Genomic DNA, 15,157 nt, shown 5'->3' with positions numbered 1-15,157 from the left:
TTTGGCTTGGCACTCCACGCTTTGGCGCTCCCGGTTCTGCTGGTGAAGAAAATCCTGGCATCACTTCCATGGACTGCGATTCCTCCGCCTCATTCTGAGTCCTCGCGTCCTCCCATTTTCCCAGACATGTTCCCAGAAGCCTGTTCTTTCATGGCACGGCCGAGCTCTCCAGATTCCTCCATTTGGTCTTGGTGAGAACTGATTTGGAGCTGCGCTGAGAGGGTGGCGCCGTGGCCCCTCTCCAGTTCTAGGCCTGCCAGGATCCACAAGTCTTTCCAGTTAAGGCGCTGGTGCCAGGGCGGATGGGGAGGAGGGCAGGAAGAGAGGGTGGAAAGCAGGCAGTTGGATTGTGGGATCACATCGCTGTGACCCATATCCCTCCGTTCTGCTCTGAATGCCTCAATATGAAAACAACCCAATTACTGTTGACCCCTGCACCGCCTCCAAAACACAGCAGCAACGACTAATTAAAACTGAAAGGGTTCCCATTCCCTCTTTTGTTTTTGCTCAGTGTGCGAGTTCGAGTGTGTATATACTTGTATTTAACTGAAAGCCTCCATTTATGTGTCTGCAATTGTGAGGAAAAGGATCGCTCAAGGGGGTTCGTGCTGAATAAGAATATGATTGTCCGTGTGTAGTTATAACCCACTTGCTCAGAGCAGGACAGTTGAAAGGCAAAAAGCAAAGCACAGAGCAATCCAAACAGGCTGTTTCTTTCTCACCAGTCAGTCCCTGGGGGCCCGAGGCGACGAGTCATCAACCTGCCGATATGTCTGGCAGTGACAGGAGCTTCCAATCCAATCTCTATTTCATTCAATTACCATCCCCTGCAACAGGCCTCGGCGTTGTTTGCCCTCAAGAGGAACTTGTGTAGCACCCACAGAAGCTATACGTGTCTTGTCTGCGCTGCTCTATTGCTGTTCCTTGACTTAAATCCTTTTCTGTTCAAACACACAGCCATGTGATTCAGATACCTGTAATACAAACAGACCCTGTGAGGGATTGTGTCGCCCAACAATGAGCCTTCGAACTAATTATTTCTTGTTAAAGACATGTAAGAGAAGGACAAAATGAGCATGTTTATTAGTTGCATGGTGTGGGAGTTAAATCATTAATTGCTAAAATGAACACCAAATCAAGAAACTGGGCAAGAAATCCTGTGATCTGTGATAAAAACCTGGAGCTACTCCACTGACAATTAATTGGTGCCTGCACTTTCTTGGCTCACAGGATGCTTGTCTGAGCTTTAACACCCAAATGATTTCACTGTAGTGCTAACAGTTGCTAACAGGAAAAAGAGCCCATATCCACTCAGAGTTACCCTGGGTGGCATCATTCAAACTCCATATTCATTGTCAGATGTCCACAGATTTTTCTCTTGTTGGCACATAACAAACAGAATCTTTTTGTTTCCAGGAGGAACTCACAAATGTGGATTGATTGTCCAAGGCCATAAAAAACAAAACAAACTAGAAATACCACCTTGTGGTTGTATTCCTTCGCCAAACAGTCAAGCTGCAATTTAAGTCCACGTCTGTCCAAAATATCATCCCTTCATCATTTTATCCGATTAGACATTTCTGTGAAATTTTCATAATTAGCATATTAATTCTTGAGTTATGGGCAAGGTCACAGTGACCTTTGACCACCAAAATCTAATCAGTTCATCCGTGAGTCCAAATTTGAAGAAATTCCCTCCAAACATTCCTGACATACTGTGTCTCGCAAGAATAAGACGGACAGACGACGGACAGACCTCCCGAGTACATAATGTCTCCGGCCACGGCTGTCACGGCGGCATAAAAAAAAACCAGTGAGAGTGGATTTCATTAACAGATTGGTCTCTCCTTTCTAGCAGGATTACATTTCTAGTATTCATTCATTCAGAATCCAGGTGAATAAGCTTTTGCAAATAATTCCTGGTGCTTGTTTTAACCTGCTTGGAGTAGCTGACAGGTGGGATTTGCCATGTAGGGAGAACTAAGATGAACACACAGCATATCAAATTGGTTTCAAATAATTTTACTGTGACTGTCTCAACTTTCTAGCACATTTTATGGTGTCCTAACTGTCAGGCAGAGAGATTTCAAATACAATTTGACTGCTACAGTAGTTTTACATTCAACTGCTGCAGTACGGTGCTGTCTTTAGTCCTGATCTGGAGCTTTTGTATAAAACATGGATGAGGCGCCTGGGTTAGCTCAGTTGGTAGAGCGGGCGTCCATGTATTAAGGCTTGGTCCTGACCGCGGCGGTCCGGGTTCGAATCCGGCCTGTGGCACTTTCCGCATCCACTCTCTCTCTCCCCCCTTTCAAGACTCTATCCACTGTCCTGTCAATAAAAATGGAAAATGCCCCCAAAAAAATAACTTTAAAAAAAAAAAAAAAAACATGGATGAGAAGTCTTTAACATGCACAGGGAAGATGAATATGGAAATTACCAAGTGGACCTTGTGGTGTTATTATTTTGTTAAAGGTAAAGAAAACAGTCTGTGTGTATCCCTGAAGCCTTGTAATCATATACTGAAGAATGCACGTCCTTCCTCAAAACATTTGCGAAGACAATTGTTTTACATCCATGTTTATCTAGTAATCATCTTCCCTGCATTTTGTTGGTGCATTGCGACTTTTCTTGGTGCCTCACCACCATGGGAATGTGTTTTGCGTCACCCGCACGCTCGTGAGTGTGCATATGTGTTCCAGTGCACGTGCACTGGAACCACACAAAACGGGGATCCACTCATCAAAACATTGCTCCGTTGTCATACAAGTAATTTTGTATCATAATATTTTGACCCTTAAAGGTTCTAAATGCGAAATCAGGAACATTTCTATTGCCTTCATGCATCTCTCAACATGGCAACAGCTGACACGGCGGGTCGCAGCTGATAGTAAAAACAACGGCAGCACTGTAAACAGAGCTAACAGTGTTAACCTGGGGGGAACCGGAGGGTGTGTGTGCTACGCGTCAGCAACGGCACCGTTGGTCAAGACGGCATTATCAGCTGTAACCGCCATATGAGAGTAGTGCAGAGCAGTGACCATGAGCTAGCCAGTGGGGCACGCTCACATCCAATGAACATGCACTAAAATGGCACACACGGCCGGCCCGGGGATGTCAACAAAGCATGGAGAAGCTCGGACTTCGGACACTCAAAGAGAGATAGTGACTTCTTTCTCTGCTCAGGTAGACATTACTCCTCTATATCTTTACATAGACACTAGTTGTTTGATGCTATATTAGTGCTCTGAATATCGTATAGAGAACCTTTAAACATTGCCAGTAAATACTGTGTTGTTTGCTCCCCATCCCTCAGCATATTTGTGACCAATACACTATCGAAAAGGTCAGTTATCATGCATATTACCATAGATGTGTCTTTCCTGTTTGGACCCAAATGTTGCACACATTGCATTTTCCTTTTATTGTTATATTGCCAAATGCACATCATGACCACTAAAATTGGTTTGAATGACTTTATCTCGCATTTACATCTGGATTTTTGCACCAACCTGGATGCATATTAATTCCCGGTCTAAAGAAGGACTATATGAATGGTTTTACATTTTATAATTAAATACTTTAATTTTTCATATCAACTGGCCTTAATATTAAATTGCATTTTCCCTTCATCCTTGTCGGCCCGTTTGGTTTCTCTTTCTCCTTCAACCTCAGCAGCACCTCTGTCTGTCCTCTGGGAGACTTCAGCCCTTCTCCCACCCAGCAGATGGTCAAGGTCGAGCACTTAACTAGACTCCGCTGCACATCAAACTGTGAAAATGAAGTCACTATAAAACATATCACAGTCATTCTCTGACGAATGCCACTCCGGGGAGTACAACTGAATAATTTAGACTTAACTATTCTTTGTGTATTCAGTGTTGTTGTCACTGTTTTCTTAAATATTGTATGTGTGATCCTGTCACATCAATATATTTTGAGACACGTTTTAGGATGATATAATTACCAAAAAGCAAAGGAAACCATTTGGACTGGCAGATCCTTCCTGCCACTGGGTCGGTGCTGATTATCCAGCACAAACAGAGCTAAAGATTTAAAGATTTCACAATAACAGATGGTGAAATGAGGGGGAAAAAACAGAGAGAAAAACAAGAACTAGAAACTTCTGACACGCTTGTCCTGACAAAGATAGAGATTTTATTCGAAGACGCAGCAATATTATTCATGAGAAATGAGTTTTGGAAAACATCGCCGCAAACAACACCCCCTGCAGTGAGGAAAGGCATGCCGATCATCTTGACCGCGGTTTTGTTTAATGTTTAAAAAATGCGGCAACATTAATGATTCAAACCGGGGAAACGGAATTGAAATTGTTGCATGAGCCGACCGGTTAACCTGTTGCTTGTTACATGCCTCCTGTTTCTTGAGCGACAGCGAGGGAGAGATTGGCTGTCAGATCTGGTCCAGGCCCCCAGGAGCAGAGGGCTTACAGAGCACAGTGAGGACAGCCACATCAGGGCAGCCCACAGACAGCTGGCTCCCTCAGATGATGCATTGGCCTTGGCATCCTAATTGGCCCTAGTTCCTCAGCCAGGGGGCCTGGTGTTTCTGTGTGTGTGTGTGTGTGCACCCATGTGTGTTTGTGCACATGCCTGTCTTTGTCTTTCTGTGGCATATAGGCTTTTCAACACTGTGTTTATATTTGCTTTCTGTATGCATCTGTTTGTGTGTGGTGCACATCTGCATTCAGGGGGTTGCTTTTTGTATGTGTGTGGTTGTTTTCAGGTGTGTGTGTGTGCGTGTGTGTGTATTTGTGTGTGGCTCTTGCACTCCCTGTCTTTTTGAATGTACACCACATACAGCGCTTTGGGCCGGGGTGTTCTTCCACTGACCTTTCATCTGCTGCAGAATCCGCACTGAGCATACAGGCGCGCACATCCGCAGAGGACACATGGTGTTTTTTAATTGTGCATGCATGTAAGTGTGCAGCTTTGTCGTGTGTGCTCTTGCCTGCCATGGAAAACATTTAGTATTGTATGTATATTGTATTTATTTATCATTTGCTGTCATTCTGTTTACTGTATATATATATATATAAGCTGTGCCAACATATTTCTTCATCAAAATGTCATGCCAATAATGCGCCATTGAATTAAATGGAATTTAAAAGAGTGTGTCCAAGTGTGCATAATTGCACCGCATGTGTGTGTGTGGCATTAAGCATTCAAGTGTGTGGCTGTGGTGTTTGTGTGTGTGCACTCTAGCTGTCATGACTAATAACAGTCAAGTCAAGGATTCATAAACAGAAATGACATGAGACATTTACATTATCCTGGTCTGTGTAATAAATGGAGTTAATTATTGTTGTCATCCTGTCTGTTACAGAACTGCCCGGTCACTTTAAGCGTCGGCGTTGGCCTGGTGGGGAGAGAAACTGTCCTGTAAATGAAAAGGTCACAGGTCCAATCCCAACAACAGTTTATGTGTGCATCACTGCGGAGGAGGACATTCACGTCGTACTCTCCACAGGGAGCGAGATGCATCATGCATGTACATCCATCTCAGAGGAATACGCAAAGAAAAAAAGACACTTCATTACTCGACTTTACTGTCCTGTGTGTTAGGGCTGCACAATATATCATTATTTTATCGTCATTGTGAGGTCAACTTGCACAATAAACACAGCGCAAAAGACTGCGATATTGTACTCAGGGATTTTTTTCAGTTAGTTTTAAGAGTATCAGTAGAAAACGGCACTTTAAAATGTAACTATCATTCTTTTTTTACAGGTGCATTCTGTCTTCAGTTCAATATTCAGTTTCATTAAACAATTTTGGATGTAAAATCCAAATTCAACAAGCATTTTCTTGTCTTTCCGTAACCCTTAAGGGTATCTGTACAGAATACACTTTAATATCTGTTTATTTATTGCAAATAATATCGTTATTGTGATATTCAACAATGTTATTCTTGCATATTGCATATTTCTCTCATATCGTGCAGCCTTACTGTATGTATAGATCCACTGCTGCTAAAAGGTTTTCATTTGCCAAAACGGAAACTGCATCAGTCCCACGTGCATGAACAGCTCACAGCTGATCACTTTGATCACTGCTGGTACAGTATGTTGCTCCTCCCCCTTCTTGTTCAATCTCAGGACCTCATCCCGAAGCTGCAGGCTATAATAGCAATTTTAACATGGACCAATGTCGACTGACTGGAAAAATAGGCTGCGACTTGCTCGGAATTGGAAGTATATAGTGGACCAATTACCCCTGTGGTGATGGCAATATACCAGTGTAGCTATAGGCTGGAGCTGCTGTGGGTGTAATTGATGTTGCTCGGTGGCTGCCAGAGTGGTTGGAGGCATGTAGACCACAGAGACATTTCCTCTAATAGGCCCTGCCAGGGGTCATGGCACACGCTACAGACCAAAGCACTTACAACCTGACCAGCTCTCCGGTGTCTCCTCCAATACACACTGTATTGCATGTGTGGAGCAGGGTTGTTGTTGTTGTGGGGCCGTAAACCCGCCTCAACTCTCTTGACCTACCTTTTAAACATAGAACTAACTCACCTCTTAAGGTTAATAAACTTTGTATGATCTCAGTTTTAGTATATATAACCACACTATACTGTTTGTGAGTTAAGTACAGAGCTGGAGTCAGTGCAGTACATGCTTAGCATAGTGAAGTATAAAGACAAACTGCCTATTACCACCTAAAGCTCACCATTCGGTACCTATTTTTTTCAAATCTGTACACACAGTAATGTACAAATGACAATGACCTGCCTTCACATGATTGGAAATTTGCTCTTCGCTCACCGTGAGATGGGTTGCAAAGCCTTGCAGAGGCAAAGCGTAATCAAAGTATAATATGTGAGCAAGGAAGCTATTCATTGTTTCCAGGCAACAACAGCAGTTGTAGCGGTTATCTCATTGGTTGCGCTGCGAAAGGTCAGCAGCAACCAAGGTCAAAGGTGAAATACTTTGAACTTTGAGCGCAGCGCTTGCTGATAATTTCGAGCTGTGCGCCACGCCAAAGGTAGCGCTTCTGTCTAGTCGGGCGGCACCGTTGTCCCCATAGGAAGACAATGGCACAGCCAGCGCAGAGTGATTTTTACCTGCTGAGTTTGGTAATAATTCTCTGTGGGATAATCACTAGAAGCAACCCCTTTCACATCACTAATAGTCATTTGATTCATTGTTAAAATGAAAATATTTATTAGGGCAGCTTTAAAGGTGCAGTGTGTAGGATTTGGCGGCATCTAGCGGTGAGGTTGCAGATTGCAACCAACTGAAACTTCTCCCGTGTGCCAAGCGTGTAGGAGAACTGCGGTGGCCGACGTGTTAAAGTGAATGGCCCTCTCTAGATCCAGTGTTCAGTTTGTCTGTTCTGGCCTACTGTAGAAACATGGCGGCCGGCTCTGTGAAGAGGACCCACTCTCTATGTAGATATAAAGGCTTATTCTAAGGTTACAAAAACACAACTATTCTTATTTTCAGGTGACTATACACTAAAGAAAGCATACTTATTAATATGATATTCCATTTAAGCCAATAGAGCCCCCTAAATGTTACACACTGGTCCTTTAAGAAAGAGAAAATAGACTGTATGTAATTGTGTTTGTAAATCGGTAGTTAATAAATACATTTGTTCTACTAAAATCACAAAATTAGAGAATACGCAATTACAAAATGACTGCAGAGTTACCTTTTTGATAAATGTTTTTCGTTTTCCACTATGGTAATTATAAAGATATTTGTCCAACAAAGTATAGAAAAGTATTCTGCAAAGATAACGACCCACTCCCCATTTTATGAGGACATGAATTATCTAAATACGAGTCTATGATGGACTGTGCTTATGTGGAACCTAATGAGCCACAGATGATAGATATCACGTTCATTAAAAGCGAGCACATTTGAATAACTCGTTTTGGGGAAATGATTGATTTCCCTCAGAAAAACCTCTACCTCAGGGTTTTACAATTAATATGCCATATACTGTACCTTGGAGAACATTTTATAGTCATTGGTTGAGTACACAGGTGAAACCTACCTCTGAATGACAAAATGAAAAACCCAAGTATGCTGCGGGCAAAGGGATCCAATAAACCTTAGTATGCTTTTGGTACCACGATTCCCATCATGTCCCATCACTGTGAACTGGACCACATTTAATATTTCACTGATTCTCCTACAAAAAATGTAACAAATGTATCTGTTGTTGTGGATAATCCTGCTACTTAAGATGTTTCCTCTCCACATACCTCAACAATGTGTGCTGTGTTGCATTCATACATCAATTTTTCAGGTACAGTGTCCAGCTCCAGGTAACCAAGGCAACCACCTGTGAGATAAGCGCTGCATATGGAAGGCTTTTAGTTTGAAGTTCAGCTGCCATATAGTAAATATGGTTACCCAGTGGAGAGAATCACAGCCAGAAGGCCACTGAGAAATGTTTGACACCACCATGATAACCACAAATTTTACCAGATTTTTTTTTTGGCCGTGCACAAATGAGGAGTTAGAGGAGTAACTTGTGTTGCAATTCCATGAGTTTGACTTTGTGAACTATGTGCCCTTTCTCAGGCAATCACGAGTCAGATGAGTGTTCAGCCTACAAGGGTATAATTTCCTCTTCCTAATTAGCACAATGCGGAAGAAAGAACAAGTCCGGATACAAGAGAAAAATATTTCAGGACATATGAATCCACATTAGGGATGCACTGATTCCAATACCAGATCGGATATCGGGCCGATACTGACTCAAATAACTGGATCAGGTATCGTGACAAAGGGGCCAATCTAGTCAATTCAGTTCTATGTTTTTATACTATATAAATTATTTAGTGGAATTTGAATTGCTCGTTAAGTTTTGACCAATTTGTTGCTTCATTAAAAGGTTTACACTTGACCTGTAATTCCTGTTAATTTTAAGATTTTTTTACTTAGTTGCTGGTGTACGATTTATTATTCTAATAATAAATAACAATTCAATAAAAATATTTATGTATTTATTTGTGACATTTTGTTTTACAAAGTTAGGAAAGCGATGTTTAAGTCTATCCCTGTGTTGCCTTACACATAACAGAATGATCCCAGTCACTTCCACACAGCGAGGCATACAGCTTATTAATTAAACACTGGTATTGGATCAGTACTCGGTATCGGCCGAAAGATAAAGCCCAGGTATCGCTGTCGGTATTGGGGCTGAAAAAGTCGGATCGGTGTATCCTTAATTCAGGTGTGGTAAACGGAAGTCTTGCAGATTAAAAAGAAAAATAAAGATTTGTTTAAGATGTAACTGTATTTTGCCAAAATGTATTTCTTCATTGTTCTCATAAATAAATACACAAATTCCTGCAGTTGTAAAGGAAAAAACCAGGAACTAATTAATAATTAATTAATAATAAATTATTAAAAGTTCATGATTAACGCTGAGCTATAGTATTCACTTTACAATGATATAATCAATGAAATGCAGCAAACCCTCACACTGGAGACGTTGGAACAAGAGTTTATCAATTCCCTTGAAAAATGACTTTAAGGTGCAGTGAGTAGGATCCGGCGACATCTAGTGGCGAGGTTGCACATTGCAACCAACTGGAACTTCTCCCATATGCCAAGTATGTAGGAGAACTACAGTGGCCAACGCGAAAGTTTGAAAACGTGAATGGCCCTAACCAGAGCCAGTGTTTAGTTTGTCCATTCTGGGCTACTGTAGAAACATGGCGGCCGGCTACGTGAAGAGGACCTGCTCCGTATGAAGGGTCGAGGTCTAGAAGATAACCGACAAGGTCCGAAAACTCTCGCGAGACTTGATGACCTATCCTAACCTTAACCATTCAAGATCAATGCGCAACCTCAACCATCTCGCAAGAGTTTTGCAACTTGTGGGTTACCTTCTAGACACGACCTGTATGTAGATATAAAGAGGACACGCTCCATATGTAGATATAAACGGCTCATTCTAAGGTAACGGAAAGACAATTCTTATTTTCAGGTGATTATACACTAAAGAAAACTTACTTATTAATATTATATTCCATTTCTGTCAATAGGCTGCCAATTCACTTTCTGTTGATCAACTAGTTGCTTAATTGATAAATCTTGTTGCTGTGGCTACTCTTTCATTAGACGTTACTGTAGAATCTGATTTAGTCCTTTATTGGTTACAACTCAGGATTTTCTGTACTTTATTGTAAAGTGTTGCTATTATTTATTCTCCAACTCCCACGCCCACCTATGCTCTCATCTTGTGTTATAACCTCAAAAAGGCTGAAAATTTGATTTAATATGGAATTTCTGTCACTGTCTACCCACTGAATCATATTCTTTCTCTCCCGCTCTAAATCTAGTTAGTCTCAAATGTCCCTTTCATCTCCTCCCTTGGCTCTTTTTATAATTTGTCTGCTTACATCCATGGTTATTCAACCATTGTGTTCACATGAAGTCCTTTTGACAGAACGACTGAGGCAACTGCAATCAAACCGAGGTGGCAATACTTAATCAGGATAGAAAAGTCGAACATTATCCTAAAAGGAAAGTAAAATTCAGTACGCTCTAAAGGTGATAAGGCTTGGTGACGTCTTTCTGAGGACAGCATCTGCAGACTGGACATGTGCAACTGAGCTGTGCACCACCTCCACAAACTGCTGATAGCCACAGAAGCTCCAGAAAGGTCACACTGTTTCTACAACGTGTCCGTCAACGGCTGTTCAAACAACTTGCAGTGACACTTTCTTACCTACTGCAACGTGAGCTAGAAATGACGTGGTGACATTTCAGTGAATTCGTCCTTCAGAATACACAACCTTTACACGAGAAATTTACATCACATAGCCTTTCCAGGTACAATTTCATAAGAAAATCCAATGTGCAGTATTAAATGATCAACTCTGAATCTCGCTTTCAGAATATGCTTCCTACCTGGCTGTTATTTTCTGACTTTGACATATGAATGTTCTGGATACACGACAATATCTTTCTTCTGTTGCAGTGTTGTGGCTTTGACCTTCGCCCTCCTCTCTATTAGCGGCAGTGTTACTAATCTAAGATTTAAGCCTTTTCTATTACAGCCTTCAGCAAGCTACTCCAGACAAGAGTGAAAGTTTAAATGCTAAAATATAAATGTTATTTTGTTGACACATGAACCTTATTATGAAAGTGCCGCCTTATAAAAAACCCAATTTCACACTGTGACCGCATTGCCATATGTTTTGCTATTGTTTGTTTTCAGCAGTTGTTGCAAGGACAGTACGCCTCAATTACTGCGGCTTGTTGTATTCAAGCTTGCCTCTTTCAAGCCCTCCTGCATTCCAAACCAGTGTACTGTTCCTCATTAACATTTACTGTGGTGGGTGACCCTGCCATTCATTTACAGACAACTGCTTCCTGACAATGTTTTTTTCCCCCCTTCCTCTCAAAGGAGAGCAGCCCATTCTCACCAGAATGCTAATGCCCTTGTAAATCTAAGAAGTGAGGCTGACTTGAGAGGGAGCAAACTACCTTCTCTTCTTTTGGTGAGCATTATTAAAAAATTCAATTAAGGTGCTGAACCATAGATGAAAAAACATGGCCTTCAGTATTGGTGTGCTTTTTTTTTTTTATCGGAGCACAAAGTCGTTTTCTCTCAGCTGAAAGGGAGACATTTGCCAGGTTTGTACTTGGCAGAAGATCTAGGCGACACAAAGAGGGATCGATTCTCAGTCGTCTGCAGGGTGAATTTAGAATCAATGTCTGTTCTGGGGCAGCCGCAACAATGGAGAAGGTGTACATATCAATAAAGATGTCTGCTGGTAAATTCTTGTGGATCCAGTCATCATCGAATGTTTTTGGGGGTTTTCTAAGTGTGTGCAAAATGACTTGAAATCAATCACAGAACACAGTTTTTCCAATTTCTCTAAAGATAATAGCTAGGAAAGTATCCATGCAAGCAGTGGTGGAATGTAACTAAAGTTTACTGTACTGTACTTAAAGGTGCAGTGTGTAGGATTTAGCGACATCTAGCTGTGAGGTTGCAGATTGCAACCAACTGAATCTTCTCCTGTGTACCAAATGTGTAGGAGAACTACGGTGATCGACGCGGAAACGTGAAAACATGAATTGCCCTCTCTAGAGTAAATGTTTTGTTTGTCCATTCAGGGCTACTGTAGAAACGTGGCGGCCAGCTCGGTGAAGAGGAACCGCTCCCTATGTAGATAAAAACAGCTCGTTCTAAGGTATCGAACTAGCTGCTAATTAATGAATACCTATCAAATAGTTAATTATTATCGCTGAGCTATCGTATTCAGTTTACAATGATATAAACAGTGAAAAGCAGCAACCCCTCACATTGGTGACGCTGGAACAAGAGTTTGTCATTTTTCTTGAAAAATGACTTAAAGGTGCAGTGTATAGGATTTGGCAGCATCTAGCGGTGAGGTTGCAGATTGCAACCAACTGAAATTTCTCCTGTGTGCCAAGCGTGTAGGACAACTACGGTGGCCAAAGCAGAAACGCAAATGGACCTATCTACAGTCAATGTTTGGTTTGTCCATTCTGGGCTACTGTAGAAACATGGAGGCCGGCTCCGTGAAGAGGAGCCGCTCCCTATTTAGATATAAACGGCTCATTCTAAGGTAACGAAAACACAATAATTCTTATTTTCAGGTGATTAAACACTAAAGAAAACATATTTATTAATATTATATTCCATTTATGCCAACAGATCCCTCTAAATGCTACACACTGTTCCTTTAAAATTCGATTTAATGCTACTTTGTACTTTCTATCACATATTGTACTTTTTAATTCACTACATTTATCTTACAGCAACAGTTACTAGTTTTTTTGTTTGATTTTACATATAAAACATATTATTGGCTTATAAAATGATGCAGTGCTATAAGTTAAACTACCCAGCAGTATGGAGAGTAGCTAAAGTTAGCTCCACGGGCCAACGACAGCAGTACAAATCTGCTCACACGCTAATGCATCGGTAATTACAATCCAGTAATATAATACATAATGATGTCACACTGAGAGGAGCCGTTCTTCTATATAATGACCACTTTAACCATTTGAACGCTCTTCTGTAAATGTGAAGCAGCAGCAGTAGGAAATGTTTGGTTTGCATTAGCAGTAACTTGATACAGCTCTGGTACGGTGTTAGGAGGGTGAACGGTAAACACAGAGGCTTATATCAGTGAGATAAAATTAAAAAACAGTAACACTGGATTACAAACATGAATCATTTCCTGTGAATCCCTCGTTCCATAGGTAGGCAATCTGAAAGCAGCGTGGGAGTGGCGGACTCCGACACTTGCAATGAAAACTACTATACAGAGAGGTAATTATAGAGCGTGAATTCATTTAACGGCTATTGTGGAAAAAATACCAACCATAAATAGCATCGCAAAAAGGGTTCGGTTTCATGAATATCTAACAAATTATAACTTTAAGTACATTTTACTGATAATGCGTATGTACTTTAACTCTAAGATTTTGAAAGCAGAACTTTTACTTGTAATGGAGTATGTTTAAAGTGTGGCATTGCTACTTTTACTTCAGTAAATTATGCCAACCATTGGTCTTCCACCATTGCATGCAGCTTCCTCACAGTCAAGGACAACGTGATAAAACTCAGCCTCTGCTGACTCAGAGAGCCATCGCACCTCTTGCTTCCCTGTTCCGCTCGGACGCACATGATGAACACGACAAGTTCAGCCGATCGATCAGACGCTGTACTATTACCATGCAACAGATCAATGCAGAGCAGCGGCATGATGTTCACAGGCATGCAAAGGTACACAGAGAGCAGACCTCCCTCCAGATCACAGTCTGCACTTTGTTTTCGCTTTCATTTTGTCGTGCGACACATTACCCTCGAAGCAGGTGATGCATTCATGCCGCCAATATTACCTTGGGAGCAGGAAAAGAAATTACAGTTGTACTGCATGAAAAACTTTTTCATAACATGAAATTCGTACACAGAGGGATATTGAACTATAGAATGTTTATGGCAGCGCTAAAGGCCACGGACAGCTTCTTGCCACGCTGCCTGTGCTATATATTTTCCTCCTGTTAGGTACAGTGCTCAGTATTTTCTGCAATGCTTGTGCAGCGGCTGACCGGGGGGCATCCTGCGGCACCTGTATTAGATAAAGTCGAAACAAGGGTTTGGTGCTGGTTGGCTCATACAACAATACCTGATAAAAGATAGCATCTCTCTCTTTTTTCTCTCAGTCTCTTGCCATGGGCCAGCCTCCTCCTGTTTCCTCTGCTTCCTAAACCAAAACTCCCTCCTGGGGGACATCGTCAGGCAGCCTGTTGCTGGGTAACCAAACAGGATTGTGGGTCAGAGAAATTATCAGTTGAATACCAACAACAACTCCTCAGCCCTCAGTGCGGATAATGATATCAAACCTAAATTCTGATCAAATGAGGTTTCACCTGACTGACTGTGATGGCCACAGCCACACATGGTAATATTATTCCAATTAACACTCTCTCACCTCATTAGTTCGCTATCTACACAGGTTCATTTCATTTGCAGTCAACCACACCTAAACAATTAACATCACACAGTTGGTTTAATTTGGAATCTGTTTATGTGCTTTTAACCTGACATTGTTTGGATGAAGTGCACATTTTAACACTGAGGGTTACACGGGCAATTGTTTGCTTTATTAATCATTTGTTTCTTATGGCTGTATTCGAAACCACCTACTAAATACTACTGACGAACGCAGTATACAGTATATAAATTAAAGCGATTTATTTTGCAGTATGCTAGGCCAGGTTTTAGCCTTTAAACAAGCTCTTGAAGCACTGGACAGAAAAACAAACTTGTACCACTATTGCAATATTATCGAAAAATACAACTTTGATTTTTTTTTTGTGACCAATGTTTGTTTACTTTATAAGATACTGCATGGTTTACCTCCACCACCCCTTAAACAATTTATTCTAACAGCTCATGGTGAAAGATAAACAGGATCATCAACGAGGGGAGACGGGAAATATAAAAAATTTGATCCACAACATTTACTCAAACTGCTATTTCAGCTACAGCAACAAAATAGTGGAATGATATCCCTACAAATATTAGAGTAATGTTAAAAAGGGTCATGTTTTCACAACATGTCTCTACGCCCGCAGGCAATTGTGGAGCTTTTCAACTCCAAAAGGGCAGATAACCACAGGTTC

The 15,157-nt window shown here is 41.3% G+C and overlaps 1 long non-coding RNA gene across 1 annotated transcript; it reads left to right on the top strand.

The window, feature by feature from the left end:
- The first annotated feature begins 2,840 nt into the window (after nt 1–2,840).
- Nucleotides 2,841–5,656, top strand: LOC119499135. Its single transcript, XR_005209318.1, has 2 exons — nt 2,841–3,186; nt 5,347–5,656. It is a non-coding gene; the product is annotated as an uncharacterized LOC119499135 (long non-coding RNA).
- Nucleotides 5,657–15,157: the final 9,501 nt, after the last annotated feature.

This window comes from Sebastes umbrosus, chromosome 12 (genome assembly GCF_015220745.1).
Source record: "Sebastes umbrosus isolate fSebUmb1 chromosome 12, fSebUmb1.pri, whole genome shotgun sequence".
Lineage (NCBI taxonomy): Eukaryota > Metazoa > Chordata > Actinopteri > Perciformes > Sebastidae > Sebastes > Sebastes umbrosus.
This window is presented reverse-complemented; position numbering and strand designations above follow the sequence as displayed.